Source organism: Aulonocara sp. 'chitande type north' Nkhata Bay, linkage group LG1, assembly GCF_057382095.1.
Source record: "Aulonocara sp. 'chitande type north' Nkhata Bay isolate Kocher_YH1m ecotype deep benthic linkage group LG1, A_spYH_male_GT1.1, whole genome shotgun sequence".
NCBI lineage: Eukaryota > Metazoa > Chordata > Actinopteri > Cichliformes > Cichlidae > Aulonocara > Aulonocara sp. 'chitande type north' Nkhata Bay.
Genome location: NC_141344.1, coordinates 22091013 through 22117570, shown reverse-complemented (window position 1 = coordinate 22117570; position 26558 = coordinate 22091013). Strand labels below are relative to the sequence as shown.

Genomic DNA, 26558 nt, shown 5'->3' with positions numbered 1-26558 from the left:
AAGTGTGAGCATCACTATATGAAGGATTATATGGCCAATTTGAAGTCTGTCATTCTACAGTGAGAAAGATTATTCTCAAGCGGAAAACATTCAAAACATTCGCTAATCTTCCCAGGAGTGGACATCCCAGCAAATTCGCCCCAAAGTCAGATTGTGCAGTATTCTGAGAAACTGTCAAAAGAGTTACATCTCAGACTCTACAGCCATCAGTTAGCATCCTAATTGTTAAAGTTTATCATGGTACAGTTAGAGAAAGACAGAACAGTATGGCTTATTTGGAAAGGTTACCAGGAGATCAGCTGTTCTATTTAAAAGAACATGGCAACGCAGCTAATGTCTGCAAACGTAAATCCGAGCTAACGCACAAGACTTCTGAAGCAGATGATGTTCGCAGTCGTGTTTGGTGAAAGCCAAACACATCAGCACAAACACCCCATATCAGCTGTTAAGCACTGCGGTGTTTGTGCTGTGCTTTGTTTGGCTTTCACCACACTGGGCGATGATTTGTGCTTGTTTTGGACCCACAGGACCTCTGGCACTTTGCAGCCGTTGAGTCGACCATGCTAGAGTCAAATGTGAGGCCATCTGTCTGACAGCAAATCTGCAAAAGAATGATTGAAAAGAAAAGAAGTGCTTCAATGGCCCAGTTCAAAGCCAGTCCTCAGCCTCATTAAAATGTTGATCTGGGACTGTGAAACATCTGTGTATGAATAAATCTTCACAAACTTCCAAGGATTGAAGCAAAATGTAAAGAAGAGCGGGCAAAAATTCCTCCACAAAAATGTGAGAGGATGATAACGTCCTACAAAGGAGCGATTGCTTCGAGTTTTTGCTGCTGAAGGTGATTCTAGAAGTTGCTGAATCGTGGGGTGTGCTGGGGTGTGTTTCACACACTGTTTCTATAGTTTGGCTTAGTTTCTCTTAAACTTTCTGTTAAATAACGACATGGTCTAATATGTCGTGTTTTGTTGTTCATCTCAGGTTGTATTCATTATATTTTATGACCTGGTAGGGATCAGGTTTAAAATGTCCTGGTGTGTAGAGTCTTAGAACTTAAAGAAAATTGATCAGGGGTTGTACTTTCTCTTTACTTTGACAGACCTGTGAACTTTTTATATATGTAACCTTATTGTTATTTCAAAGCCTATACTGCCAGCACTGCAATTCTGTTTAATAGTATGTCCTTTGTCTTTTTTTCCAAATAAAATAAAAATGTTCAATCTAAAAACAAGCCAGCCTTTTAAACTCCACAATGTACAATCTACTTCTGATGTAGTTATTTTGCATTGTGTAAAACTTCAAAGCATTTGGGTATTAAGATTGTTAATCATCTTACAACAGTATCAGTGTCACTCCCAAATTCATTCTGCAGTCTGACAATAAGACCAACATGCTGCCTCAGTCGTAGAGAGCTGCAGCAGGAAACTTGCAGCAGATGGTCTAAACCCCACAGAGCTCTGATCTCAAAATCACAGAGTCAGTCCGGGATTACCTGAAGACAGAGGACAGTGAGACAGACTGTGGCAAGTTCCCCCAAGATACTTGATACAACCTGTCTGCTGTATAACAGTATAAAGAATAACTGTGCATAAGCGTGGTGCTGTCTGAAAGCTTTATTTAGTGTTGTGCTTTTTGTACAAAGGTAACTAATCAAAATACTCATGGCGTTTTCTTTCTTTTTTAATCACCCAAACCTTTAGTGTCTTTTCACTCCTCTGAGAAATTCACCCAGAAATAATACTAAGAAAGTGTCTTTGGTATTCTCAGTGGGCAGCCCTGCTTGGTACATTTATATTAGCTGGGTTTCTACCTTTAATTATTAGGTTTTTCCAGCTTCCAGCACTAAAGAGCTTTCATTTCTTTTGCCTTTATTTTTACCTTTATGTTTTCTCAAATTTCTGTTTTGCATACCCACATTTTGAGTTCCTTTATCCCATTTTTCATGGCCTGTGTTTTCTCCATCCAGACCTCTGATGGTTGGCTTGTCTGCATCTCTTCACTGGTGGTTTGATCTTTGAGTTGCAGGCATACGGGAAGGGCACCCTCATTATTTAGGAGTAAGATTCCTCACATGAAACACCCGTCTAAAAATATGCTAACCTCTCATCTACCAGTGATCTCAGAGCAGCCGTCAGAGACTAGCACAGTTTCTCAGCTAGTGAACAAAGGACTGAACAGGCTGCTCGCTTATCGCATCTGTGTTTGACGGATAAAGTGCTTATCCCACTGTTTTGACACTACTGGGCAGAGGATAAAGTAGAGGTGTAGTTCATCATAAAGGTGCAGTTTTTTTTTCGAGGGCTCTGTCTGTTTGTTATGTTTTGTTTACCTTTGCAGAAATTCTGCTTTTGAATTGCATTAAGTTTCTTAAATGCTCAGAGTTTTCCCAAAACCTCTCTGCAGTGCATATTAGTGTGCCGTTCTAACTAGGTCAGCTGTGAATTTGCGGTTGATGGAAAACCAGAAGTCTCTCTTGGAAGAAAAAATGTGATAAATGTTTCTTCTTCCTAATGTTATTGCTACAATTATCCTTTTATTTTTTTCTTTTAAAATTTAATATCAAATATCTAAGGACAAGTCAGGGAAGAGGACTAGCCTACCTCTTGTCCCCATGCTCTCTCCCTCTAGCTGTCTGGAGGTCTGTCAAGCACCCAACTCTAATCACAGCCAGCCTGCGAGCCTCTACCCAGAGGGCTTGCGTGGGCCAAGTTGTCTAGTGTCCTTCCACAGCTAATAACAGCTCTCCATCATCATCTCTGTCCATCTCCCTCATCTCTCTTGTCTCTCCTGCTACCTCTTAAGCTCCCTGTGCCCGTCTGTTCACTTGCTCCTGGCCGTTTTCACAGCGCCCAGCAGCCTGAGTACGACGCAAAGAGACGTTCCGGCCAAGAATATATCCATGACAAGACGAGAAGCCGTCAGACAGAAAGCGCGGGAAACCTTTGTTCTCCGCTTTGCAGAGAAATATTCAGCAAGATATAAATACACACCCATGGAGGTCTGAGGTTCTGTTTGTTTATTAATGAAATCAAGTACAGCTCAGAGCACAAATATCTACAGACGTCTAATCTGATAACAGAGAAATGACAGGATAGAGACAAACGCAGTGTGTGCTGTGTATTAGCACAGATCCATATTTGTTGAGACAAGGTTAGTAATTGCGAGCAAAAGGAACATACTGTAGCACTAATATTATAATGAGTATGTTAGCTCAAAGTGCATTCATTCAAATATATATATATATATATATAGAGAGAGAGAGACAGAGAGAGAGATATTTGGTCCATCTGATCAGCGAAGTCCAATATTCACTCTTAATTTAGCTCTCATTCTCTACTGTGTCCAGACACTTGTTGCTAACTTTGTCACGCTGCCATCAGTGCTGGGCAGGTAGCGTACAACAGATGCCTGATGGAAACAAGCTTGATGAAAGCAGCGGGACTGAACCAAATCACTGAATGCGTGGGCTGCTAAACATCTCTGTAAGGGCAACTGCAGAGCCGATGATGACTCTTTGTCAGTTCAGTATTCTGGGCTATCTCTTTCACAGTAGGCAGAGTCATTCGAGCCATTAATATGAAAATATTAGTGCAGCTTTAATGTGTTTCTAGGATTCAGTCACTAGTTGCTAATCTACATCATCTCAGCTGCAAAGCAAATTATTGGCACGAATCATATCAGAGCCCCTCATCCAAAGAAAAATATGTCTACAATAATAAAAAGATCTATCTTTTGTCTGCTCCATAGCAGCAGACTGCAGCCGCCTTTAAAAAATGACTATGGAGTTAAAATAATAAAAATGTTAAATGACAGTAAGTGTGATGATCCAGACATCTGTGGTCACAGCACTGAACCAGCTACTGACAGTGACTAATACCAGCTGGACGCAATAAAAAATATCATATGATCAATTTGTTGCTTGGATCACTTTTACGTAACAAGGCAACATTTTGTTTTTGTCAAGTGAGAAAGCATTCGTTGCTTTCGCACTCAACAAAACCTGCAGCAAAAGCGTCTTATTGAAAATGGGATAAATGGCTCATGATAAATGGAAGAAAATCCCAATTTCAGAATAAGCAACGATAACCTAAAGGACGTATATTTGTTTAATTTTCATGTTGTTGCGATGGCAGCAAAACATGCTGAGTCGTACAGGGTGAATCAGTGCTGACAGAGATACACCGTAGTGCAATGCACTCAGACATTAGAGCTGCTTATCAAAGCTTTGGATATTTTGTTACTGTCTGTGACTCATCTAAAGCCTGAAATACTTGCACAGCATCCTGTTTTAATTGTTGAACCTCACATCACCTCTAAAAAAAAAAGTGTGTCATGTTTTGTGAGAAGTTTAAATTTAGTGTTTGATTCAGGATACAAAGCCAGTGTCAATACAGTGCTGTGCAAAAGTCTTAAACCAACCTTCATTGCTTAATATTTTGTTGAAGCATCTGTAAAATATATATGTGAATACAGTATATAAGGCAAAAAAAAAAAAAGATGTACAATTCCAACGAGCCTGAAAATCAATATTTGGTACGAGTACCTTTATTTTTCAGCACAGCCTGAACTCTCTTAGGCAAGCTTTCTTTTTATTTCTTTAAGTAGTGTTCAGAATAGTTCTCCAGGCTTCTTTAAGGACATTCAAAGCTCTTCTTTAGATGTTGGCTGCCTTTTCTTCCTGTTCTATTGAGGCCCGGGCTCTGGAGAGGCTAACCCATGACTGATAGTGTTTCAATGTGTGTTTTTCTATCCAGGTATACTTTTACTGCGTTGGCAGTGTGTTTAGGATTATTGTCATGAAAAATAAAACTGTTAACAGTCAGACAATATTGCATGGTGGTATTTTTCTGTTGCAGAAAAAAAATAGTTGCATCGATTTTGACACGTTCCCTAACACCACTGGCTGAAACCATGACAAAGCTGCCACCATCCTTTACAGATGGCTGTAGACACCCACTGTTTTCGTCAATACGCTCTGCAAATTTTTACAGTTATTTGAACCAAAACTTTCAAATTTGGATGCATCTATCAATTAGACCCGTTGTCACTGATTTCAGTCCATTTCTCGTATAATTTGGCATACCTCAGCCTTTTCTCCCGGCTTCCCTTCCGTAAGAACGTCTTGTTCACAGCCACCTTTACACATTTCTGATGCAGCTTCGGAAAACAGTAGATGGAACAATTGAAGGGCCATAAGCCAGGGCTTTAGGCTCTGTGGCTTTGTTTGCTAGATTTTTTCCTGTTTATTAAAGACATGACTTTCAGATACTGTTTATCAGCTGTAGATAATTTTTTTGGCCTGCCATTTCTTTCTCAACTAATAGCTTTTTGGGAATCAACTGGTTAGTGGAAAAATGTAATTTTATGCTTGCCAAACTGTTTTATCAGTGTCATTTCTCATAAATTCAGCTAAAGAAATGAGAAAAAAAAAATCAGAGGTAGGCTGCAAGAGCACAAAAGACTGCGAAAGAAAATGGGTTCTTTGTTAAGTTGTGTGTAGACAACACTGGATTTGAGTTAGGTGTCTTTTTTGGGCATGAATGATGGGTCGGTGTTTAGTGGCTTAACAAACAAAAATGTCAGGTACAGCACTGGACTGAAAATGAATAAAAAACAACCAATGTTCAAAGACATACTGTCACGGTCCGGGGCAGCGGCCGTGTGGAGAGCGGAAGGAGGACTCAAAACGCAGCACTTATTCAGGTGTGAGGGTGATTTATTGATAATATCCAATATAAAGTGGGGATGGTAAAACAGAACTAAGGATGAACTAACTGGGAGAAACTACACAAAGAAATAGCAAACCTGAGCATGAAGGGAGAACAGCAGGGAGAGCACGCAGGGGATTACACCAGGTATGAACACAGACGACGCGACGAGGAGCAGAGGAAATCACACACTATAAGTACACAAAGAGACACTGGGAAATCACACACAGGTGGGGGAAACAGCTGGACCTGATTAACCTGACGAGACAGGGGAACACTAACACCAGGGACCAACAGAGGGAGCACAAACCCAGAACCCAGTGTCTAAAATCCCAAACACAAACCATCCCAAAACAGCCATGAATAATAATGAAAGTAATAACAATAAAGAACATAAACATAAAGTCACTGAGTCATGGTCGCAGGACCATGACACATACTTTGAAAGACCTTCAGAAAACCTGGAGAATATTGCTCAAAATCGCTTTAAAAATTAAAACTTGGCAGCAAAATGTAAAGAAATGAGGGGAGGCTCAAGGCCTTTGCACAGTGCAGAATTTGTAATATTTCAAGTCAAACCTAAATACACATTTAATTTCCTGTTGTTCTTTTATCTGTAGAATAAAGCATGCCTCTTTTTCTAGGTTAAACTACATGTCCTGTAATCGCTTATGCGTAGCTCCATGTTATGTAAGTCAGTTTGGGTCACCGTGGTAGACCAGCCAAAACCCTGCAGCGTACTGGACGTAATCACCCACCTGCAGATAACTATGATGGAAGCTCTGAAGCTGTTTGTGTTATTATCATCTCAGAAAACCATTGTTGCATGGCGGAGCTGCATCTTAATGAGTTCAGAGATCCACCACACACAGAGATGCAGCAGAGAAATAAATATGAATAAACCCTTACTGGCCCCAGACTCTGAAAGCTGAGTTTGTAAAAGCTGTAAATACTTACTGCGCACTGCTTCCACTCAGTGCAAGCCATGCGCATGTCAATGCCTGTTCATTCAAATCAAATCATTATGATTTATAAAACTGGAACTGAAAGCTACACAGCTTATCATAGCTCATCCAGCTTTCACCTTCACAGTGGAGAGTTATTACTTTGACTGGTTAGCAGTTAAAGACCACCAACTATTCTGACAACACACTTTCTGATTCTTCTATTTTATTGCAGTTTTTTAACTTCTGTTTCCCAACTCAATATTTTAGCTGCAAATGATACAATTAGGAGATAGTACAACATTCATACCTAAAATCAGCTTGAAAGTCAAGTTTGTGTGTGTGTGCATCAAATGACTGAGATTTTTAAATGACGACCATCTCATTCTCCATCAAGCCGACTCTAATATCTAAACAGCCAAACACACTGCAACAACTCACTGCATTGAGGCATGTAGACATGGCCAAGTTGACCTGCTGAAGTTCAAAGTGAGCATCAGAATATGGAGAAAGAAGAATTCATGGTAGGTGCAGGATGGGGATTTTGGGATCCCTTATCACGAATTAATTACCATTTTAAAAACGCCTACCTGAGTATTGTTGGTGATCATGTAAGTCCCTTTATCTTCTGATGACTGATGGCTGCTTCCAACAAGAAAATGTGATATGTCACAAAGTTCAAATAATCTCAAATTGGTTTCTTGAATGTGACAATGAGTTCACTGTACTCAAATGGCCTCTACAGTCATTAGATTTCAGTCCAATAGAGCACCTTCCTGTAGCAACTGTGTGATGCTATATAAATTATATATAAGCTGTGTCCACGTGCATGTTTATATAGTTCAACTGTGCTCTGATCTTTAACAATCAGTACCACACACGAGAAAGTTTGTAGCTAACTGGTGGAGCATATAGCAACCAGACACAAGACTATGGAGCATAAACAAAGAGAGGTATTTATAGAATCCCTAAATAAATGCTCTGTGTCTACTAAGAGTGTAAATATTTTGTTTGCTAACATAACCTTCATTACAAATTTATGTTGTAATAGCGGGTAAGTGTTGTGTCTGCAGCTTGTTCTGCTGCAAACAAGTAGCCAAAAATGAAAAATATCTCTATTTATAAGCTTTCCTAGTGTGTGAGCGCTTATTATTTTATGTTTTTTGCCCAAAGCCTGAATAGAAAAAAGGCTTAATTAGAAGACTCTTCAGAGATGAAGAAATTTAAGCCATTTTGTCCACCATTATGTGACATTTAATGGGTGTAATCACAGTCTTGAATGTCTAAATTGTTCAAATGGGTGGGAATCAACGTTGTAATCATGGCAGCGGTAATGTTGTACAGTATAAATCAAGCAGGAAGTTGCTGTCACCCTTTGTCAGATGGCATATCTGAATCTTTCAGTTGTGTGCCTGAGCCAGCAATCAGGCCGAGTCAAGCTTCTTAATGACTCTCCAGGCTGGCCAGTGGTCCCCATGGCGGCCTCTGAAGCTGCCAGTGGCCCTGGGAGGAAGGTTGATTGGAGGAAAAAAAGCAATGTAGGTCAGCACAAATGAAATATCTTTAAAAAAAAAAAAAAAAAAAAGAAATACTGTCAGAACAAAGTCTGGAGCTCATTCACCATTTCCCTTGTTGCTGCTTGTGGCTCTGAGCAGGGAACTGATTTTAGAGAGGCCACGAAAGGAAAGTGAGGGGAGTGTCGCAGTAAAAGAGACAAAGATCAGCGAGGAGAAAATAAATAGTTTCCATGACAGTAAACTCACCTGATCTGAGTTTTCTTTATGTTTTTCCCCTCCCAGTTTTCAGATGCAGAAGATGTCACTGCAGCCCTCTTCATGCATGAATTTACAACAACAAAAGCTCCATCCAGTGGATAAATGTCAAGAGCAAGTCAGTGGAAGTCTATTCAAAGAGCATCAAAGCAGTCCAGCACTGTCCATGGCTCCATTTGTTGTATTAGCCTGTGTGTTGAGGGGGGTGGTGCCCGAGTGATTTGTCCCCGTTGGTGGGGAGCGCTGACATCGGCGCCTCAGCCTCATCCATCATGGGATGTGGGACCTATATTGTGTTTCATGGTCTCCTAGGGCTAGTGTATGATCAGCAAGACCCAGATACATGTTTATGGAGACACACTTCCTATTCAGGCCCAGAAAGTAACTCTCATCCCTCATGTTCTCACCCATCCATCCAATGTTGCTCCCTTGTCCTGTGCCGCCCATTTCTTTCCCGCCTCACTCATCAATTTCTACCTTACCCTCAACTGCTCTCACTGTGGTTTTTAACGTCACTGTCACCTGTCCTTCATCTCGTCTCCATCTCTCCTAGTTTCCTCCCTAAGTTAACTGCACAACCTTGTTTCCTACTTGCCTTTTGCCTAGCCCTTTCTCCTTTTCCATTTCTATCCCCTTATTCACCTTATCCTCCTTCTCCTGAGGGTGTTGACTGACATTGTGATGTGATGATGTCACATCAGCACTCCTCTGTCAGTGTAGATAACTGTCAGCTTGGGCAGACTCAGAGAAATCTGCTTCATTTCCAAGCACCAGAAAAAGCAATGGAGGTCCCCTGTGGACAGTTGCCCTGCATTGGTATACATTATTTTCTTTCTTTTTTTTAAATACTAAATATAAATATAAGCACAATTACGCAAAGACTTAGCTCCAGTTCTTAAACATAGCTCTGTTTTGTTTTGTTTCTTTCTTTTGGGGGGGGGGATTTGAGGGCGAGGCTTTGGTTTTCTTTTTTTTTGCTGGTTTCATTTATCTAGTCAGGGACCACAGCTGAATGGACTCTAACGAGACACAGTGAAGCAAAACTAAGGGACAATCAAAATAAAATAGGAAGTAACAAACACTGAGACGTGTGAAGTTAGCAGACATGACTGGGTAGACAGAGAGGTAAATAAAGATGGAGACAAGACTGACTTCCACATGAGACGCTGAGCAGAAAACAGAGACAAAACCAGAACATGAAAGGGAACTAATATCACACAAGAAACCATGAAACATAAATGTAGGTTAAAAAAAACTCAGAGGTACCAGAGAAGAACTAATTCAAGAGTAAACAGTACACAGCTTGAACTTAAATCATCTCCTAAAGCAGAAGAAAGAATCAGGAGACTCAAAACGCTGGGTCAAAGACCCAGAACCATGACACAGACAAGTTGCACTCACTGCCATCTCATTTATAAATTAAATTGCAATTATTTGCCTTTGCTAGTTCGCCTGAGAGTGATTGTAGTCCGAGTTAAAGTGCAATTGTTTAGAGATAAGTTTCCTCCCACCAGGCAGCCTGTGCAATTATCTTATCTTGGTCACTGTAGCTACTTATGATCAGTCAATAAATGCCAAAAATTCAATACAACCACCCGGCAACCACCTATTTTTCCTTGTCACGAGGAGGTTGCCATGCTATATTTACTCTGGTGTAACTGAGCTGTTGAAGTTTACTGCACATTGTAAAAATGTATTAAGGTTAATTGTCAAATAAGTTATAAATACCAATTCGACCCTTTTAATATTTAAATAAAAAAAAAACCTAAGTAGAATGTAAAAATAATAAAACCTAAGCTCATGTTGTCACTTTTAAATAGTCACCTTGAAGACAAAATATTTATGATTTAATCTGATGAATCTATTGCTAAACATTTAATAAAGGTTTTATTGCTGATTTCATATTGTGTATTCAGAAAACAGAAGCTCATCAGCTGCTTCATAAAGTCTGCATATAGACCCTTTGGTGGCACCTGTAAGCAAACAGAATCCATGTAATTGTGCAGCCATCACATTGTTTTCTTGTGTCTCAGCTATAAGGAGCTGTGTTGTGACAGAACAGTGGGATCAAAAAGATTTAATTATGGCCATAAAATGAAATAAATAAACACACTCACTGAAATTATCCTCATCCATTACGTTTGTAATGCACACATTGCTTTGCCTGCATTGAGTCTTCTGTGAAGATATACTCTCCAACTTGAGCTTCTTAATGAAAATTTCTTCCTTTTTTTTTTTAAAATCCAGTCTCTTCCCCAATAATTACTTCTATGACACACCTTTGTCAAAGCCAGATGAATGAAGCATGTTCCTTTCATTTATTCACTCTTTCTTAATCAGTGCTCACCAGCCTGTCCAGCAGACAATACACATGTTACACAGAAGAAGATAAGATTTCACTGCATTGTCCCCAGGGATGTAATGACCTGCTTTGTCCAATTACTCAGAAGGTGGCTTTCAACTCAGATTGAGGCCATGAGGTCAAAAGTCGGGTTTCAAGTTTCACTCTGGCAGATCGAAGTGGTTCTCCAGGGGATGCTTGTGTGTGCTCGTGTGTGCGCGCACTCCTGTGTCTCGTTTTATAAACTTCTGATTGTTCGTTCGCATTTCCCTACCATCGAAACAGCAAAGTAACGAGAGCTTCTTCAGTTCGATAGTCTAGAAGGGAAAAGAAGGTAGAAGTCCATAGTTGCCCATTTCTGTTTTTGCCTGTTGTTTTGCTGGCTGGAGGTTATTCTGCACTTTCTTTTGACATTTATGAATCAGCCATTTTCAGCGTGAGCTCACACGTACATGGCGGTATGTGCTGAGGTGTTTTCGCATGTCACAGGGGGTTAGAAGAGTGTAGGTATGAGGAAGTCAAAGAGTGTCTTTCAAAGGCATTTCTAAATGTTTGGTCCCTTTGCCCTGCAGGCTTTTTTTTTTTTTTTTTTTTGGTGCTATTTTTAATATATGCCCCTCTCTGAGGAACTTCCTTGGATTTCATTGCCCTCTTTTGAAGGCTCCTGTTACCATGGTTACTTCACCCCCGTGTAAAATACATGATGGTAGTGAGTACAACCTTAAGTGGGAGCACACATTTCAGTAGTCATGGTTACAACAACCTCTAAAGGATGAATTATGTAACTGGTGTTGTGTTTCAGAAAAGATAGTCACTAGCTGGCAGAAAAAGGGGCAACTCGTGGCTAAAGATATTTTTACTCCTCTTTGGAGAAATTCTTAAGTTGATAACCACGGCATGATGCATGTGAACACCTTTTTTATTTTCTAATGATTGCCAAAGTAGTGTATGTATTTCTGCTGCTGAATACAGATAACTGCAGAGCAACATTTCAGCTGTTTAGTGAGAATTATCCTGGAAGATAATTACTCTTTCTCCTCGTTCTCTCAGAGTAACAAAGGCCTATTTCATCATTCATCATTTATATCACTGCACATAAAGCTAATTTGGGGATGTTATCATGTCTGTCTGAAATATTATGCAGCTGCTTTGCTGCAACCTGTGTGTGTGTGTGTGTGTGTGTGTGTGTGTGTGTGTGTGTGTGTGTGTGTGCGTGTGCGTGTGCGTGTGCGTGTGCGTGCGTGTGTGCGTGCGTGCGTGCGTGCGTGTGTGTGTGTGTGTGTTTGGCAGTGAGTAAATATGTACATTGACACGCATGGATGAACTCACCTCCCTACCACACCCAGTAGCCTCAATGTCTCCCAGGACATTACCGTCAACAGGCGTGATTCGATGACACAGGAAGCAGCAGCAGGTTTTTATTTGCAGTTCAGGCAGGAAGGAAATGAAAAAAAATTTTTTTTAAGGCAGATCACCCAATAAAAATTTTAAGAGACCTATTATGTTCATTTTCAGCTTCACGTTTTTATTACTGAAATCTTCTAGAGTATTTGTGCATGATCTACAGTCCACACAACATTTTAGCTCCTGCCTCTTTAATGCACTTAATGTTTGCTTTTTTCTGATTGGAGGCTCCTCTCCTGTCTTCTGTTTTGTTTGGGCTTTTGAGCATTGTCACCTCCATTTGTCAGTATAGGTTCTGAAAACAAGCTGGAAACATACTGAATAATATAGCTGGTTCATAATTAGCAAAGTTAACTTTTGAAAGCCACCTTTAAAAATTAAGACTAAGCGCAAACATCCACACAAAGAAAGGACGCTTGGTAAAATGATGGGTGGTTGGGAGGTCTGTGTCTGAGGTGATGATATAGGGAAATCACATTCAAGAATATGGGGTTAAAAACCAAATTTTTAGAGGAGCCTGAAGCCTGCTTTTCAGAAGCGCTGGTCTTCTTATTTGTAAGAGTTTCCACTATTATAGCAGTATCTAAAAAAATATCTGATTGCAGCTGACTGCACTCTGCTGGACAGAGATTGCTGGTGTTGTACCTGGAATCGGTTGGTACTACTGGTCCAGTTTTAGACACCTTTGGTGGTGTCTCCCATCAGAACTTGGGGACGTCTAGTCCATATGTTGCACAGATGTTGCTGTACACTATCCCAGCCACTTGGTTGTGCCTCCTCGTGTATGCAGTCCCAGCTTGCATCTTATATCCTACTGCTCCCATGGTTCTGGGTCATTTGACCCAGCATTTCTTGTTTCTTATATTTTGGTATTCTTCTGTATTATGATTTATGTTCTTATTCTTTTGTCATCCCGTTTTGGTTATTATCATATTCTATGTTTCAGTTTATTCTGGTTTAGGGTTTAGTTCTTAGGTTTTGTTCTGGTGCCCTCGTATTTCCTGTAGGTTTAGTTCAGTGTCAAGTCTGCGTCTTTGTGTAGTTGTTTCTTGTTTCCTGTTTTATTGTGAAGCTCCATGTCTCATGTGAGTGTATTCAGTTTTGCTTCCCTTGTCTCGTCTCGTCAATTACTTCCAGTTGTGTTCCCCACCTGTGTGTAATCTCTCTGTGTTCTTCTGTGTGTATTTAAGTCGTGTCTACTCGTGTACTAGTCCCTGGTCTGTTTGTGTTTCATCCGTGTGTTCTCCCTGTTATCTACCGCCATGTGCCTCTGCTCACCCACCTTCGTGTTCGTGTTTTATTTTTACAATAAACACCCTTGGCACCTCCACGAGTGCCTGCGCTTGGATCCTCTTTTACTTTCTCCACACGGCTGATCCCATTCGCCGTGACAACTACTATGTGCTACCACAGCCTCTATGGATCTGTGGCGTGGGGCCTGTTCTTGTTCTGTCATGATCAAAGTCTCTGTGCTGTCCTTTTAGATGGCTTTTTCCAGCCACTGGTAGGATTTCTTGATATCAGCCACTTCTGCTATCTGTCAGTGGTCATCCTTGACAGTTCCTCTTCCTGTTTCTTAGGAATGACCAATCTTCAGCTGCCCAAGCACCTCATCTCCGGGTACCATGTTCCTGATATATTCATGAATGCTCTGTGTTTCATCATGGATTGTGGTTCTGACAATCACTAATCCTCGCCCTTCCTCATAGAGCCTTTGGGTGCTGGACCTCAGTTGGAGATCTCTGTCATTGTGAGTTTTGGTGTCCTATCAGTGGCATCTGTCTTCCTTTGTGGTCAATTTACCATTCTAGCTGGGTATCTGATGACCTGTAGGGCATGTGTATTGATGTCTTCCTCATTCCTACCATTTCGATGGCTTCTCAACACCTTTTTCTGGAGGTATTTGTTTGTGGCTAACCTTTGTGCATCTTTAACATGGTTTTCATCGGCCTTTGCGATACTCATGCATTTGTAGCTTATCCTGTATATCTCCTATTCTACCTTCTGGGAGCTCCAGTCCTTTAGTCTGGATCACCTTCCCTCACTTTGCAACCATTCGGCCACACTTATGAGTCTGAATGACATCCTGATGTCCTCACTGTAGATCCTGGTGAGGTGAATCAGTGAGTCGATGTCTCGTTCACTCCTGGCATATAGCTCTATGTCATCCATCTATATAGAGGTGGATAATGATCACTCCAGTCGTGAATCTTAGTGCGCTTAATGATGGGCTGGCTTAGGGGGACCAATCATGGGCAGGACAGCAGCAGGGACAATGTATCATCTTGGTATGTGCAGTTCCCTTCAAGTTGGCCTCCAGCGTTGTCTTCCACATTCCCATTGAGTTCCTGATGAATGTTATTAGTGCACTTTTAGCCTTGTACAGTGGCCAGCAGTTCAGTATCCATGAGTGGAGCATAGAGCCGCAGGCTTTCTTGTAGTCAATCCAGACCAGCAACACCCATGTCTGGAACACCACAAACACAACACTAGCGGACCTGAGTAGCCTGGGAGGATGTAAAGGAGTAAATGACTAACTGCACAAAGCAAGTGCTAATGGTAATTTGTTTAAGTATCATGTTTCTGAATGAAAAAACTGTTGTCCAATATACTGGCGTATCGCATCACCAAATATCAGTATTAGTCTTATAAATCCTATGTTGCTCAGGCTCTAATCACCTGAAATGCAAAAGAATCCGACCCTTTTGTTTTTATTAGATATGTTTAAAATTTATAACCAATTAATGGCATCTCTCTTATGATAAACGAGTAGAACAAATTTTTACATTACTAAAAATGGTATCTTATTTTCTATAAATGTTTTGTCTGGTATATGTTTTATGCAAACTTTGTGTTTTCACTGAGTATTCAATGATAAATGCACACGTTAGAGCAATGTAGTGAATTATGCTTTGTTTTCTTGTTGATAAATTAGGCTATCAAGCTGAAGAGAGGGAAGGGCTTGACAGATGTTTTCTGCATGTCGAGCTGGATAACTCCCAGTTTGGATCCATACATTATAATGGCATTTTTTGGGAAGGGGGGCTGTCTGTTTTTTGTTAATCGTTTATTGCTTTTCTTGTGTCTGCTCGAGCACCGAACAACTAATTGTGTGTCTCATGTTTGAAAGACGGGAACATTTTTACAGTACCTGTTAATTTATTATCCAGCACACTTTCCACTGGTTGCTTTTAGAGGTTTGTTTGACTCTACCTGAATCTCTCTACTTGAGCTTTATTCATCAAGTAAAAAAAAACTTTCAGTACCTCAATATACTAGAGTAGACAGAGGAGTGAATATGTTCTCATGCATAATCTATGCAAGTGTGCATTGATTAAAACTTTTTTTAATCAATGCACACAACGATCAGGCATAACATTATGACTGCTGACAGGTAAAGTAAATAACACTGATTATCTCTTCATCATAGAACTTGTTAGCGGCTGCGATATATAAAGGAGCAAATAAACAAACTTTGTATCCTTAAAGTTTAAAAGCAGTATAAAGTATAAAAGCATAAGGAGCAAGTCTGACAAACTGTGATGGCTAGACTGCTGGGTCAGAGCATCTCCAAAGCTGCAGCTCTTGTAGAGTGTTGCCAGTCTGCTGTGGTCAGTATCTATCAAACGTGGTCCAAGAAGGAACAGTGGTGAGCTAGCAACAGGGTCATGGGCAGCCAAGGCTCACTGATGCACATGGGGAGGGAAGGCTGACCCGTGTGGTCTGATCCAACAGATGAGCTATTGTAGCTCAAATTGCTAAAAAAGTTCATGTTAGTTCTGATAGAAAGGCACCAGAATACTGAGTGCATTACAGTTTTTTGTGTATGGTATGGGCTGCATAGCCGCAGAACAGTCAGAGTGCCCATGCTGACTCCTGTCTACCACCGAAAGCACCAACAATGGCCATGTGAACATCAGATCTCGACCACAGTACAGTGGAAAAAGGTGGCCTGGTCTAATGAATCACGTTTTCTTTTACATCATGTGCATGTGCATCACTTACCTGGTGAACACCTAGCACCAGAATGCACTATGGGAAGAAAGCAAGCTGGTAGAGGCAGTGTGATGGACAAGATAGTGTGGGAATCGCATATCATCATAACATTATTTCAAAATAATACTATAACATGGTGGTTGTTGGGTTTTTTCATGTCTTAAATAAAACATGACATGAAAAATACATGCAAGAAATACATTTTCCCTTCTCACTGAAACATTTATTAAGGACTGATTATCCATTTATTAATGCCAAATAGGCTATTTACACATACTTAATAGATATATTGTTCAAAGTTTGTTATAGACACATATTATGTCAAAGCTGAAGCAAGCTAAAATATAAAAGTATGGAATATGAATAGCATGTAAGGGTTGAGAAACATGGAAGATTAATTAAGTTATACATTTGTGAATTGATTACATAGAATGAAAATGTCTTTTCAACAAAACTTTTATTAGTTAGTTAACATTAATGTTATAAGCCCTCAGACATATGAAGGGACTAATATAAAATCAGTGCTTTTGGGAAATGGTGATATTGTTTAAAAAGTGTCCCACAAAGTTAAGAGTGGAACAAACACTGTTTTTGATCACAACAATAAAGGGATAGCCAGCATTCAAAGATTCAAAGGATAGGAATTTAAAGATGTGCACCAAGACCAGGAAAGACAAAAGAGAATTACTGAATCATGGTCAAAACATTTTGTGATTTTATTTACTTTTGATTTTTGTCCAAACCCAGATTGTATTTCGTGTCTTTACTATAATCAAGAGCAGAGAACTTGCTTTAATCCACCTTTGTGCTTTCAAGCATATGTTTTCAGTGGGGACCGGTTTGAAAACTGTGGTTATTGGCACAGTCAAAGTAATTCTAAATGTCTGCTGCCAACACTAAAATCTCAGCATCCCACTTAGTACCTAAAAATGTTAAAATGTTTGTTTCTATATTCCAGGTAGGTTGTACTGTTGAGTTATTTTCCTCTTATTTTTTTTTTAAATGAAACTCTTAAGAAGGATTTATTTTAAATGTGTTTTCAGTGGTAGCTCAGTTTCATGGATAAGACATTCCTCACTTTAAACTATAGGGCACATAATATATGCTTGTCAGCTGGTCTCTACCCAAAGAGTCTATAAATGCTTATTTGTAGGAAGGGTTGGCAAAGTGACAGCCCAATGAGCCCTACTAAATCACTATCAAACACACAAGACAGAGGCCACATGAACCTTAAACAATGAACCTTACATAAACACAGCTGGGCATTTTCTCCATTATTTCCCTACAAGATCTCCTTTTTATTTTGCTGTGAATATTTGTCGAGAAATGACCAAAGCCATGTAATGTGCATTCAGTCCTTTAACACAATGTATATACTAGAGATGGACCGATCCGATATTACGTATCGGTATCGGTCCGATACTGACCTAAATTACTGGATCGGATATCGGAGAAAAATAAAAAATGTAATCCGATCCATTAAATATCACGAAAGCAGCTCACAAAACTTGCAACACGCCGTAACTCACCTCAGAACGTTAGCACGTCGGAGCAGTATGCATCACGTGATAGAGCGGCTGTGGCATGCGGGACCTGTCGGTGGTCTGGATAGCATTTGGAGCTTCGCTAGCAACCCGGCATTTCATCTCCGACAAAGTTATCCCGAGAGAAGTAAAGCAAGTGTGTAAGTCCATCTCTGAATGTTTGTAAAGCATTCCTGCGTTAAGCTTAACAAGCGATATATGGAGCGACTGCCTCCTCTTGCTGCTACTTCAATCATGAAACTGCTTAACGATCAGCTGATCGGCTTTTCTGTCGCGAGTCCGTCTCTCTAGTTTGCTTTTGGCCCACTTTGCACCAGAAAGAGGAAACCAGCGGATAAACAACAGCAGCACGTTTAAGCTTGATAAGCTGTTGTTAGAATTTATTTAATATTACTTTCTACACCAGGATCTTTTTCTACGCAGCTGACGGCTGTAACTGTGCAGGGGCGGATCTAGCAAAGTTTAGCCAGGGGGGCCGATAGGGCATTAACAGGGAAAAGGGGGCACAAAGACACACTTTTCTTTATTCTCATTTAAAATGTCTAGCTTTTAATAAATAATTATCCGAATCTTACACCCAAAGTTTTAATTTGATGTAAAAGGAATAGAAGTCCATTACTGTATATAGTAACTGTTGAGTCTACGGTAATAAATATACCCTAGTAAGCTATAGTACTTTTTCCTTTGGGAAGGTACCATCTGTGCAGTCTGCAATTTTGTTGAAGAAAGATGTTGAATCTATTTAATATTTCTTGAAAAATAATTGATTTCTGTGCATTTTTTTTCACACTGCATCAAATTAAGGTTGATTACGTCGATTAAGCATCATGAGGTGGAGTGTGAGGGGTGGTTCCCTATTTTTTATTTATTTATTTTTGTTGTTGCTGGGAGTTGGAACCCTATTAGTTAGGTTGCTTAATATTTACGCTAAGTACTCTTTAAAATACCAGAATAGGGAGGATGGTGTAGGTTTAAGTTTATTAGATTGATCAGTATTGCTGAACTATGAAACATTTTTTTTTGCATACAGGTATAACAGAATAGCTTTAGTGTAGTTGTTGTTTTAAACTTGAGTATGAACTTATACAAAATTCAGCAAGATATTTAAAAAAAACAGTTTTGTTGATTAAAAAACACTATATCGGATTCATATCGGTATCGGCAGATATCCAAATTTATGATATCGGTATCGGTATCGGACATAAAAAAGTGGTATCGTGCCATCTCTAGTATATACAGAGATCAGGCATCACGTTATAACCCCCTTTCTAATATTATATTGTCCACCTTTCTGCTGATAAAACAGCCCTGACCTCTTGAGGCATGGACTCCACCAAACCCCTCAAACTGTGCTGTGGTATCTCACACCAAGATTTTAACAACAGTTAAACTTTAAGTCCTGTAAGTTGCGAGGTGGGGCCCCTTGTTTGCCCACATCATCCCACAGATGCTAGATTGGAGTGAATTCATGTCAACATTTAAAACTCGTTGTGCTCCACAAACCATTCATGAATCATTTTTGCTATGTTTGCCTGTTTGCACTGCGGGAGGAGGCCATAATACCTGCAGGAAACCCGTGCCGGCACATGGAAAACATACAAAGTATAAGTATCAGTGTTGGGTTACTTTGAAAAAGTAATTAATTATAGTTAGTAGTTACTTCTTCAAAAAAGTAACTGAGTTAGTAACTGAGTTACAAGATTCTAAAAGTAATTAATTACTTGAAAAGTAACTATTGCGTTACTTTAAAAAAACATTTAACCCTCTGGGGTCCAGGGTATAATTGGCCATTTTTCACTACTTTTGATTTTCCCTCCACATTACATCTTTAAAAAGTATTTACTTTGCCTTGTTTGGTATCATCCTTTTGGCCGTCATGGTGCATTTTTCCACCAAAACGAACGGGCTGTTTTTTGTTTTGTTTTTTAAATTTTTGTTCATAAGCAGAGAGTGCTTGCTAGCGCTGTCCTTAGACAGTAAACATGAAACTATTCAGGAAGAAACACGCGTATATATATTGTTTATCATGACTATGACATGGCCTATCAGCACAGTTTAAAAACTGGTATATATCACCTTGTTGCTTTGTCATCTTAAAGTCATGTGATTGGCTTACCACGACTACTTTATTTCTCTGAATACGGGACAATTCCGTTTTTTACGGGACAGTTGGCAACTATACTAACTCACCTTATGAATAAGTTCACTATCAGTAACATCATAGCACCCACCCAGCTGTATAGAAACTCCGTCATGCTAGCTAGTACACAGTACGAGTTATTGTAACTGACTGTAAAAAGTTAGCACAAATAATAAACCACACCTAACCTTGGTTTATATCTGACCCATATAGACTGTAGGTCATAACTTCCTACCTGAAGTTCAGTTCACCTGACACTCGGACCGGAGGCCGCCTCGGGTCTCTCCTCCTCCTGCCTCCCCTTTCTCTCATCCACCTGCTGGCCTCTGTGGAAGCTCCACCATAGCCACCACCAAACAACTGAGTTATTTTTACACATCGGCCAGCATCTGGCCAATCCACCATCTTTCATTGTTTATACCGTTACAAAAAACAAAACAAAAAAAAAAAACACCCATCGGCCCATAAAAACAAAAAATCACCATCAGCCCACCGGGCAAATGCCCGGTATGCCCGATGGCCGGTCCAGCTCTGCTTGTTAGTAACGGTAACAGCGTTGTAACGATAGAAATAGTAATTAGTTAGATTACTCGTTACTGAAAAAAAGTAACGCCATTACTTGTAACGCCGTTATTCCCATCACTGATAAGTATGATCAGTCGGGCCCCTTAGGCCCACCCACAATTCCATGTTAGGCTCCTAGGCAATGGCACTAACTACTCCACCACCACAGCACAATTACAAGTCTTGTGTCTGTGTCAAGGTACCCTCTGTCCTCTCTATGTTAACGATGTGACCCATTTATTCTCACTGTTTGGTCCTTCAAAGCTCAGCAGGTACCTGGCTCTGCGGGAACTTGTTCAAATATGGTAGGTCTCGTGAGAATGTCAGGTTTTCCATTTAACTCATCTCTTTGCTTTGTAAAAAAAATTGTGTGTTAAGTTGTGCTTTGTGAGCTGATCAGCTGCTGTACAAACTTTAGATGTATTAGTGGTGAAATATTAACAATGTGTAAAACACAGACCACACACTGTGCCGGTGAGAGTCACATCAGTGGCAGAGCGAGACATCCAGGTGTTATGTAATTATTTAAGGTGGGACATGGTTCCCTAACGTATTAAGGGTCGATATTAAAAGGTTCAATTGAGTATTTTTAGCTTAACCTGCAGGGATCACATGCATGTGAGACTAATCTGCATTTGACAGACCTGTGGAACATAAACCATTACAGTTTGAATTGAGGCTGTGGTGCATCGTTGGCTCTATGACCTGCAAATCACAGGAAATAAACGCGGAGTGACGAATCCATTCTTTTCTCTTCCACACCATATCCTTTTCTTTTTTTACCTCTTCTTGTTCAGCATCGTTCTACTTCTGCTTGTCTCTTTGCTGTGTAACCCCTGTCTATCTCTCACCCCTCTTTCTCCAGCCTCCTTCTATTTTGCTTTCCTGTGTTACACGTCAGTTTGCTTCCTCTGTCTGCTTTTTAGCGTGTCTGACTCTCCTCGCCAATTCTGTTCTGCTTTGTTTCAGAGCTTTTATCCCATCTCCCCTTCTCTGAGCTAAAGCTTAATGTGTGTCTAACTGTGTCTCACATTCATTCGTTCATTGTCTCAATAAAAATAAATCATCTCCTTTGCTTTTACTCTAATTTATCTCATCTCGTGGATCATCTTTCCCTTCTTTTAATCTAACTTGCGCTGTTACCTTTGTATTTAGTATCTCACCTGCTCACTCGCTCGCTATTTCTGTCTGTCTGACTGTCACTCTCGCTATTTTTTGTTTTTCTCGCTGCATCATCTTATTAGTGTTATTTGTCACTATGCCTAGACTGGTATCACATGTTTGTATTTTTCTGTATCCCAAATAGTTACATAATGAAAAAGCTGGGAAGAATTTTTTAGCAGCATCGTTAAAAGCAGCATTTGTTTCTAAAAATAGTTTTCTGTACAGATCGTCTTCAAAGTGTCTAAAGTGACAGGTGGTGTCTGACAAAGTTTTGCACTGGTGTATGTTTATCTTGGAGCGTTTTTAATTTATATATATATATTAATAGTCAACCACTGCAAGAAATTGGCCATGACTGCTTTAATGTCTTTTTGATGCAATTTTATTACAACCTATGCTACCTGAGCAACTTAAATACAAAAAAGTATCTGGATCACTGTAATATGTTCAGTTCAGTTCAATTCAGAGGTATTTATGTGGCGCAACATCACAACAACAGCTGCCTCGAGGTTCTTTATACTGCAAGGTAAAAACCCTACGGTATTCAGGAGGAAACCACAACAATAAGACGATTCCCTGTGAGCAAGCACTGTGCTGTGGTGAGAAGAAAAAATTCTTACTTTCACCAGGAGGAAACCTCCGGCAGAACCAGTCTCAGGGAGGAGCAGCCATCTGCTGCAATCAGTTGGGGGTTAGGGGAAAGAGAAAAGGGAAAAAAGAGAGCACAGGGAGACATGACCAATCCCAAAATAGGGGAGAGAGGAGAAACAATTAAATTGATTTTTTTTTTAAAAAGGAAACAGTTATTAATATACCAGTGTGAGAGTCTGTTGCTGCACGTGGTTGACTGTTTTCACTTGTCAGTTATCAGACATTGTGTTAGGTACACCTGTTTCACTGCAGATTGATGCAAACATTTTCTCAGCCAATCACAACTCAGTGCATTTAGGACTTTGACTTTGAGTGTTGCATGGCTGTTGGTGCCAGATTGGGGTTTGCCCACACAACCATCTCAGAAAAACACAAAATAAAAAAAAAAGGTAAATGGCCTGCATTTGTATAGCGCTTTTCTAGTCCCTAAGGACCCCAAAGCGCTTTACACTACATTCAGTCATTCACCCATTCACACACACATTCACACACTGGCGATGGCAAGCTACATTTTTAATTTAGCTTTTACTTAGCGTTTATTTATTTTATGCTTATTTATTCTATCCTGTTATTCTATTATTAATTTAGGATTTACCTAATATTTGTTTGATTTTATTCTTATTCATTTTTTAATCTTCTTATTCTATTTATATTTATATTGTATCCTGTTCTTATTTATTTTATCATTTTACCCTATATATATTGTATTGCGTCATATCTCCAGTGTTTCCTCGGAGGGCGCTCTCTGCACCGGGGCTGTTATTGACCGTGGCTGCTGGGTCTCTGGGGTCCTCTCAGCCTGGCTGGGGGGCTCCTTTGCCTCCCTCCTGCTGTGTGCCCAGCCTGGAGGCTGCGGTCTGTGACCGGCTCCCGGTGCAGACGGCTCCCTGTTATAGTGTTTCCTCACTTGGCTCATGCGAGCCCAGCCCAATTTTTACTCTTTAAGTGTGCGCGTGTGTGTATGTGTGTGTGGGTGGGGGGATATATGTGTATTGAGAGTGTGGGGAGTGAGTTGGAGGGTGGGGTGGGCTGCTTTTAACTATGTAAAGCACTTTGTGCTACATTTTCTCTGTATGAAAAGTGCTTTATAAATAAAGATTGATTGATTGATTGATTGATTGATTGATTGATTGTAGCCACAGCCACCCTGGGGCGCACTGACAGAGTGAGCAGCTGTTCTCTGGGTGATGACAGCGCTCTGCTGCAACATTCAGATGGCAGTGACAGAATTTGGAATAAATAACATGAAAGCATGGATCCTGGTTTGTATCAAAGGTTAGGGCTGATGGTGGTGATGTAATGGTGTGGGAGATATTTTCTTGGCACACTTTGGACCCCTTAGTACAAACTGAGCACAGATCGAATGGCGGTCCAGCTGACTATTGCTGCTGACTGTGTCCATCCCCTTATGACCACAGTGTATCCATCTTCTAAAGGCTGCTTCCATCAAGAAAACATACCATTCAAAAAGCTCAAAGCTGAGGTCTCCTCCATAGTCACTGGATCACAGCGCAATTATTCACATTATTGATCTGCAGCCATCAAATCTGCAACATCTGTGTGATGCTATCATGTCAACATGGACCAAAATCTCTGAGGGCTGTTTGCAGCACCTTGTTGAATCTGTGCAATGAAGAATTCATGCAGCTGTGAATGTAAAAAGGAGTCCAAAACAGTAGCAGCCAGGTGTTACTAAAGTGTCCACTGATATTTGTCGTTATTTACAGGGGCAGTGTAATTTTCCATCCAGTAGTTGCTGCAAACATATTATTAATGTCACTGTATGCTGGCAGGAAGATTGACGTTATTTGAAACGAATGTAATGGGAAAAGGACCCACGAGACAGAATTACAATTCAAAGATCCAAATCTTTAATCTATGCAAGCAGACTGCCACATGAGGTGGGCAAAAAAAACCCAAAAACTAGTTCAAAAGGTCACTTATTTTTTTTATTTTTTTTTTGGCCTGTCCTGTTTGGCTCTTTTGCCATCAGAATTGTTGTCTAAAGGCAAAGAAAGATGCCCAACGGATTTACTTTACCAAACTGACCATCCCAGCCTTGCCGTAATGGTCCATTTGATTCACCTTTTATTGTTTATTTTATTTTCACTTACTGAATACGGGACAGACTTGACTGGGGGAAAGAAGGGGAGAAAGAAAGAGGGAAAGAGAAACAGCTGAGAAGAGGGACGGGGGAGAAGGGCAAAAGACAAAAACCAACAGAACGGGCAGAGAAAAAAAAAATGCATATATCAATCACCTGGATCACCTGCTGAGAAAGAAAAAAGAAAGCAAGCAGAAGAGAACAAGAGTAATAGAATAAACAACATCACAATGATATATGGGAATATGACAGTAAATACTAAATGTTAAACATTATTGTGCAGCACATAAGATCAACAGAACACAGTGTGCTTTGAGGTAGGAGCCAAAAAGGGTGTAGTTTGTGGGTGTGATCACCCGTGTGTACACCTGTGAGCATGGACGCGCTTGTTTTTTGTTTTTTAAAAGGTTCCTTCATGTAATAATCTGCTAGAGGGTGTGGGGGGGCCACAGCCCCGTCCTCCAGAGCGTGAAGCAGGTGTGGAGGAGATCAAAACTCCAGACATCCAGAGGCCCCCAGAACACAAGAGACCAAGGAAGACCAACAGAGGGGCAGCTGCGCCACTGTCCCGGAAAGAGCTGAGGAGAGTCCCAGATGAGGGCTCACTCAGCAGCCGCGGAGCAGAAGCCAGGGGGAGTCGCAGTGACGCGCCCGTGAGCTCCGCCGGCAGCCAGCTGCGCCTGAGTGACCGAGCCCCAGGCCGAGAGGCCGGGGGCACCCCACCTCCGAAGTGGCCCGAGCGAGCCCCAGGCTCCAGGCCCCGATAAGCGGCCGCCAAGGAGTGAGCCAGTGTGTACCCGGACGCCCACCCCCAGACACAAAGAACCACCAATGCACCGACACCTGAGGGAGTCCGCCACTGGCAGGGGAAGTGGTGGTAGGGGGAGATAGGCCTCCAAACCTTGGAGGGCCTGAGATGTCCCCAGAGAGGTGGTGCCTGACACCCAACCTGACATATAGACACAGACATACAGGCACACACAGATACAAACATCCATTCCCACCCTCATGCTCTCATATGCACTTACTCCACACTCAACCAACGTGGAGACAGACATAAAGAGACGCTGTACACACAATCACACTCCCCAAGCGTACTCTACAAACCGGGTCTAGGTGCCCCCGCCCCTGGAGGGGGGAACTGCACCCAGACCCAGGTGGTGTTTCCCTTTTCCCTGCGGTGGGGGGAGGCAGACCGCCCCGACTCCGCAGCAGCAGGAAGGCTCCACACTCCAGACCGCAGTTGGACGGCCGACTCCTCCTCCTAGTCCTAGCCCCCCTGCTCCAGCAGGTCGCAGAGAATGGGGGTGAGAGAAGACTCCAAACCTCCCTCCACCCGCTCATTGTAGTGTTGATGCATGTGTGTTCTAAGGTGCATTTAAAACCCAGGAGGGCTTGGAGCTACCTGCCAGAGAGCAGCAGGTAAGCGCATGGTCCCTCCTGCTAGCCCTCAATGTCTACGTGTATTTAAAATTGAGAGGTGGGCAACGATGCCAGGGGTGGGGTGTACACCCTGATGGTACTTTGGACTCCGTGTATCGTGCCCACCCCCAAGATCCTATATGTATGTGTAATGAGAGTGTGAGTAATGTGAATGTCTAAGTTGTGGGATAAAATTGAGGCAGAGGCAGCCAGAAGGGGACCCTGGTGACATACCCCTACTCCAAGGCCCTGCATGTGTGGGTGGTTGTGGTGGAGCAGGAAGAGGGAGGCAGCTGGAGATGGGGAGGGAAGGTCACTTAAAGGGAAAGATTAGGAAAAACGCACAAGGAAATACCTGGAAAATCTGAAGTGGAACAGCAAGGAAACAAGAGTAATTGGGTAATGTAAGCCAGGAAATTTACCTTACCTTACTTTGGTTTATTAGGATCTTGAGGCCACAAATCTTTACATTTTCATGGTGTAATAATGAAACACACACATGCAAACCAACTTATAACACAAACCGTGACTCAAATCAGGGTAAGCCCTTTAAATTAGACAGTTTTTTCAATCCAGTTTTATTGGTTTCTTGTGTTATCTGTATTGACAGTGAATTCTCTCCCTTTATAGGCCATTATAAAACTGTTCTTTTCATTGCATTGGTTCTTGCTGTAGGTAATGATAATTGACTTCCTGTGGCCTGTCTGGTAGGATATTGGTTCTTAGCTACACTTAAATACAAATTTTCAAAACAAATAATTAATATTTGGCCCGAGGATGTAAACTACATGTATTGAGGATAAA

At 41.0% G+C, this 26558-nt stretch overlaps 1 protein-coding gene across 2 annotated transcripts in view; it reads left to right on the top strand.

Annotated features, from left to right (window-relative positions):
* syt7b (synaptotagmin VIIb) overlaps positions 1-26558 on the top strand; it is a 126628-nt gene that overhangs the window by 85367 nt on the left and 14703 nt on the right. The window lies entirely within an intron of this gene.